At 43.0% G+C, this 6,000-nt stretch overlaps 1 protein-coding gene across 4 annotated transcripts in view; it reads left to right on the top strand.

The window, feature by feature from the left end:
- Positions 1-1,080: 1,080 nt before the first annotated feature.
- Ptpdc1 (protein tyrosine phosphatase domain containing 1) overlaps positions 1,081-6,000 on the top strand; it is a 127,011-nt gene continuing 122,091 nt past the window's right edge. The window contains exon 1 of one of the 4 annotated variants that reach the window (XR_015449233.1): positions 1,081-1,466. The gene's annotated coding sequence lies outside the window, so the exon portion shown is untranslated. The remainder of the gene's footprint in view (positions 1,467-6,000) is intronic. The other 3 variants (XR_015449231.1, XR_015449232.1, XM_013067585.3) reach the window with 3 other exon arrangements.

The following is a 6,000-nucleotide window of genomic DNA, read 5'->3' as shown; positions in this document are numbered from 1 at the left end:
ATAATCCTTAGTTCCATGTAGCTATAACACTGCAAGTTCAAGTCTTTTCAGACCACTGTGGCATACCTACAAGCTCCTCTGCATTCTAGTTTGTCACCATCTGTATATTCTAGTGTCATTTGTATCATGAAGTCAGTAATAATGGCCTTGCAGCATCCAACACAGGGGCTGCCAAAGTATGTATTTGCTTAGTAAGTTGTTCTGCACATCTTGGGGAAGGACTTTTTTCTTATGCTGGGTGACATAATGGCCACTTGCACAGTAGGAAAAAATGGGAGGTAGCAGAAACTGCTAGTTCTCTATCCAAATTGAGATTTTTACAATGGGATGTCATTAAGGGCAGAAATATGACTTGTGAAAGGTACATTTCCCAGCTGGATGAGGACAAATTGGCAAGTTGGACCCTGTAAGGTAAAGGTAGAAATTGTTGGGTGGGACTTACAGAAAGGCCTTTTCTGAAACAAGGCCATGATGGCTGGGGCACCAACTACTAGTCTGATCCACCAGGTAAGTTTATGGATCGGCGTCAAGCTTTAAGGATGCTAGAGCGGTCTGGGTACCTGCAATAACTGCCTAACACTTTATTTTATGAGGAGAGAAAACAATCTTAAGCTTTAGGATATTGTACTCTGGAGGTTTCTTTTACAGGTAGAACACCATCAGCCACTACGTGAAGTGCTGGGCCCTCCTGGGAATCCAAGGATTCCTTTCCTGGAAGGATTTCTGGAGAATTCCTGGCGCCAGTTGAATTCTAGGATGCAGGAAGAGTTGGGCTGAGAGGACATCTCCGAGCAGGAAGCTGGGGAAATACACGCGTGCTCCCGCCCCTGCGGCTTCAGGACACTCTTTGGTCAGCTCCCTTCACTGTGGGGCAGCCTCCATCCTAGGACCTCCGGATGTCCGCGCCCACTTGGGCGTTGCATACACCTGCCCCCTTGAGGTCCATTCACTATCCCTTGGCCACCCGCGCTGATTCAAAAGCTTCCGGAGCTGCCAGTCGCGTCAAGGGCCGCCTCAGGCAGCCATTGGTTGATGTTCGTCACGTGAATGAGAAGGCTTTGCGATTGGTTGGCGGGCGGGCGCGTAGAGGGCTGCGGGGCCCACTGATCTTCTGTGAGAGCCCCAGCTCGTAGAGTGTGGCACGCGGGCGAGCATGCGCGACGAGTCATTCTCTGGCGCTGGGTTGGCTTGAGGGTGGGGGGCACTGTCCTGCAGACGCGGCTGTGCCCCCCTGGGCCGGGGCGGACAGCGAGGGAGAGCGGGGCCGCCTTCAGGCTCGCTGCTCACAGACTCTCGCGGGGCCGCCCCGCCCCGCCCCCCTGCGCCGTAGGCCCCGCAGAGCAAGACCTGGTCCCCAGCGCAAGGTATCGTGAGCCCGAGGGCGCGGTGCGGAGAGAAGCTCGGAGACCGCAGCCCCCAGTTACGCACTCCGCACGACCCCTCTGGATTTATTTCTCCAACTGCAGGTAGCACGGGGCGCTTTGGGGAGGCACCTTCTTGAGGGATGCGAGCCGTCTGCAGGGGCCTTGGGATGCAGGGTCGCACATTGGGCTCCCTGTAAAGCCAGGCTGCCCCCCAGGCCCAGGGTGCGGAGCTCCTCTCGGTCCTGCTCACAGTGAGCCGGGCTGGTTTCTCAGAGAAGTCGAAGACCTGGGTTTGCAGTCAGTTTTGATTTTAAAAGCTGGCTGTTCATTAGCGGAGAGGAGTGGGGGACCGAGCCGACCACAACCATAACAAGCCATTTATAAGTTGGTTTAAGACTGAGTTTGTGACCTCCGATTTAGATCTAATTCAGCCACTAAATGGGTCACTTGCCCTTGACCAAGTCACTTTTACCAAGGACGCGCATTCTCAACCTGGGGTGACCTCAGATTCTCTGGGCCTGTGGTCCATTGGTTTGTGGCCATGCAGAGGGCCACGGAACATGGAGTGTATCTGTGGCATTGAAATTTTATGGGCGCGTCAGATTAGTAAAGAAAATGTTTCTCTGAGGTTTAATTTACATTTTATTGTAAATTGACAGCAGCTTTTATGTTTATGGGGTGTAGAGGGATGTGATTTGTGACAAACTAATTAAGATATGTATCAGCTTAAAAGCCTGTTTTGGTGGTGAGGACATTTAATACTCTTTTATCAATTCTGAAATGTATCATTCACTATGATTAACTATATTCACCGTGCTGTGCAATAGGATTTCAACGAAACTTATTCTTCCTGTGGGAAACCTTTTATTCACTGTATCCCCCCATTCACACCCTACATCACAGTCCTTAACTACCATGGATGTGAATGGTTTAGATTCCACCTGTAACTGAGAACATGCATTTAACTTCATTTGTTTGGCTTATTTTATTAATTGTAATGTTCTCCAGTTCGATCCATCTTACCACCATTGACATGGGGTGGGGAAATTGAACCCAGGGCCTTCCCACTGAGCTACATCCCCAGCCATTTTTATAATTTTTCATTTTGAGATTGAGACAGTGTCTCTATGTTGACCAGGCTGGTCTCAAACTTGTTATCCTCCTACCATAGCCTCTCAGACTGCTGGGATTAGGAAATTAGGGAGAACCTGTCTCAAAATTTTCAAGAGTAAATAAATAAAAGGGGGTGTATAAAGACTCAAGCGGAATTGCTGGATCCAAAGATCTATTTTCGTTTTGTTGAGAACTTACATGCTTTTTTTCATAATGTTTGTTCCAACTTACAGACCTGCTTTCTTCACAGTGTGTTAACAACAGTTAACTGTGGCCTTTATGATAGCTAATTTAAGGGGTATATGGTGATACCTCCTTGCATTTTTTTATTTGGTTTTCCTTCATGATTAGTTGAACACCTTTGGTGTAACTTTTGGCTGATTTTATGCCTGATTTGGAAAAATGTCTATTTAGGTCCTTTGCCCATTTCATAATTGGATTGTTTTCTTTGCTATTGAGTTACATGTATTCCTGTAGTATTTTTAATATTAACTACTTAATAGATACATGGTTTGTAAATATTTTTCCCATTTCATTGGCTGCTTATTCATTTTGTTGCGCTGAAGCTTTTTATTTTGATAGAGCCCTACTTGTTTATTTTTGCTTTGGTTGCCCATGCTTTTGGTGTCATATCCAAAACTTAAATCACCAAGACCAGTGCCACAGAGCTTTTATCTATCTGTTATCTCTTTGAGTTTTAGTTTCTAGTCTTACATTTAAGTCTTTAATCCTCTTGATTATTTTTTGTAACTGATGTAAGATAGATGTCTAGTATTTCTTTTTTTTTTTTTTACATATGTATGTCCAGTTTTCCAATACCTTTTGATATAGATGTAAAATGTACCTCAGTGTGTTTGGAAGGTGATTGGTTCATGGGGCGATGTACTCATCAGTGGGTTCATCCCTTGATGAGTTCTGTAGCTCAGTGTGCTGTGAGGAGGTGGTACTAGTTGGAGGTGTGTCCCTGAGGGGTGACTTCTCAGAGAATAGCTGCCTCCAGGCTCCTCCCTTCACATTCTGCTTCTTGGCTGCCATGGGTAGAGCACCTTTTCCTCGGCCATGCCCCGGTACCATCTTATTTCTGCCTCAGAGCCAGGTGACCATGTACTGTATCTTCCCAAAAAGTGTGAGGCAAAATCAACCTCTTATAGTTTGAGTTGTGGGCATTTTGTCTCAGCCATGGAAAAGTGGTGAATATACTCTTTTTGGGGGGCGGATAGGGGCGATTGAACTCAGGGCGAATATACTCTTAATTGAAGACACCATCTTTTCCCCATTGTGTATGCTTGTAGAACTTGCCAAATGTTAATTTGCCATATGTGTGTGGGTTTGTTTAGATTGCTGGGGTTTTTTTGGGGGGGGTGTCATGGTTTGAAACCTGTCCTCTTCAGTGATACTTAGGATTTTGCCCAGTAAATTTTTCAGTAGTAGTTCATGCCATGAGGCCATCATCTAGGCTGATCTGCTGCTACAAAACATTTCCTCTCTGAGCTTTCTGTGCAGGGGGGAACCAGTCAATCCCTGGATCAGACTTCCCTATCTGGATGCTATAATGTTTGTGTATCCCACAGAGAGTTAGCCACTATTGGATAGCGGTAGAAGGCTCATGATTAATTACTTGAGGGAAACAAAGTCATACATTTCTTTATATCTTTAAGGGTCACTTCTATTGTAGTTCCAGCAGTATCATTTGTTCTGCAGTTTGGTCCTCACAGAGTTACTTTCCCTATAGCATTTTCCTTAGCATGGGTAAACTGAGGCACTTCAGTTTGGGCTCCTTTGAATCTCCTAATATTCAGAAAACTGGCCCTTTTTTCAAAGTTCCATTTGATATCCTGGCATTTAGCACATTCTGATTTGGTCTGGGATTTTGGCCTGGTGGAGTAGCTTAGACCAAACAATGGCCTCTCCATATTTTTCTTTAGTACCCTCTTTATTTCAGTTGAACATGTATAGTTTAGTGTCTTTGGCATGGGAGCCGTTCCGGGATTATGTCCAGGGTCTTACACATGCTATCAAGCACTGTACCCCACACTTATACATACCCTGTGCCCCAATGCTCGTGTGTCTAACATATTCCATGAATGTGTGTTTTTATTCTTAATTCAAGGTCAGTCTTTTATCCATTCTGTGTGGAAAGCACAACAAATTTTTAATACCAGATTGACTTTTCTTGGGCAGCTATACACATCTGAGCCACCATGTGTCTTTAAAGGTATGATTAATCTGACTGTAAGTTTGTTTTAGTCATGTGAGGAACAATGATGTAATAACAAAATAGGAAAATTACATAATGGAAATTGTGGAAACACATAAGGGGAATAAATAAAATGTCAGCAATATCCACATTACTAGTTTGTTGGTCAAATCTCTTTGAAGTCTTTTTCTATGCGTATTTAGTTTTATATACTATATACACAGTTTTATATTTCACATTAAATTGTAGAATTTTTTTACATTTTAAGTTGATTTTTAATATTTTAATGTATTGCCAAAATAAGGTAGTACAGCAAATGCTGGCACGTATCTTCCCAAACAGGGGAAAGACTCCTTAGGTCTCCTAGATGGGTGATTTATCATCATTGTTATCATTTCACGAACACTGCTCGTGTTTCTGATATTTTCTGTCAATGGCCAACCTGAACGCGTTTACCTTTTCTGTGTCCGGGGAATTCTATCATTGGGCTACTAGCTCCTACACCCCATGGCTGGGTTAGTCTTTGCAGCTCCCGTGCTGACTGACCCCCACATCTCCCTCCAGTCTATGTGCCTGTTTTGCAAAGCTGTAGCTTGCCTCCAAACTAGCCTGCCTTTGTCAGGAAAAGGCTATACATCATCAAGTGACTTTTGTTCAATTTTTTTTTTTTTCTTTCAGCAGAAACTTGGAAAACGGAGATGATAAGCAAGAACCACAAGGGAGGATTGTTTTTTTCCCTTTCTGATGTCTTCATTAGAACACATGGGAAAAGTATTCTCCTGTAGATCATTTTCTTCTCTTCCATCTAACACAAATGATTAGATAGTTCAAAAGAGGGAAAGCAGAGTTTTGCTAAGTATTTGTGATATGAGAAACACAAAATATAAATAAAGGTTAAAATAAAAGCTAGATAATAGGAAGTAGGGAGGTAGATATTTCTCAAATGGAAAGGGAATCAAGGTGAAGGGAAGGGGAGGACAGAAGGAATGAAGATGCATTATGTGCATGTACCAACTCTCCACAAGGACTATAAACATTTGGTACTGCAAACATGCATTAACAAAAACAGATGTTAGAGTAATTATCTTTTTAGCCTGTGGCTTTGGTAGTCAAAACGTGGTTATAAGTTAGATCAGTGGTGGACCTCCTTGATAGATGAATTATACTGAGTCTACAAATTAGTGAAAATAGAGATAAAATTAAACTATATTTTATATGAATACATTTTAGACTTAAATTTTAATCTTTTAAAGCTTAGTTTATTATAAAGATATGGAATGGAAGCTATGCTCTTTTGGTACATTGATTATGGTGAGATATATTTAT

Source organism: Heterocephalus glaber, unplaced genomic scaffold (assembly GCF_053883595.1).
Source record: "Heterocephalus glaber isolate CG9 unplaced genomic scaffold, H.glaber_assembly_v1.0 deba00000621, whole genome shotgun sequence".
Lineage (NCBI taxonomy): Eukaryota > Metazoa > Chordata > Mammalia > Rodentia > Bathyergidae > Heterocephalus > Heterocephalus glaber.
This window is presented reverse-complemented; position numbering and strand designations above follow the sequence as displayed.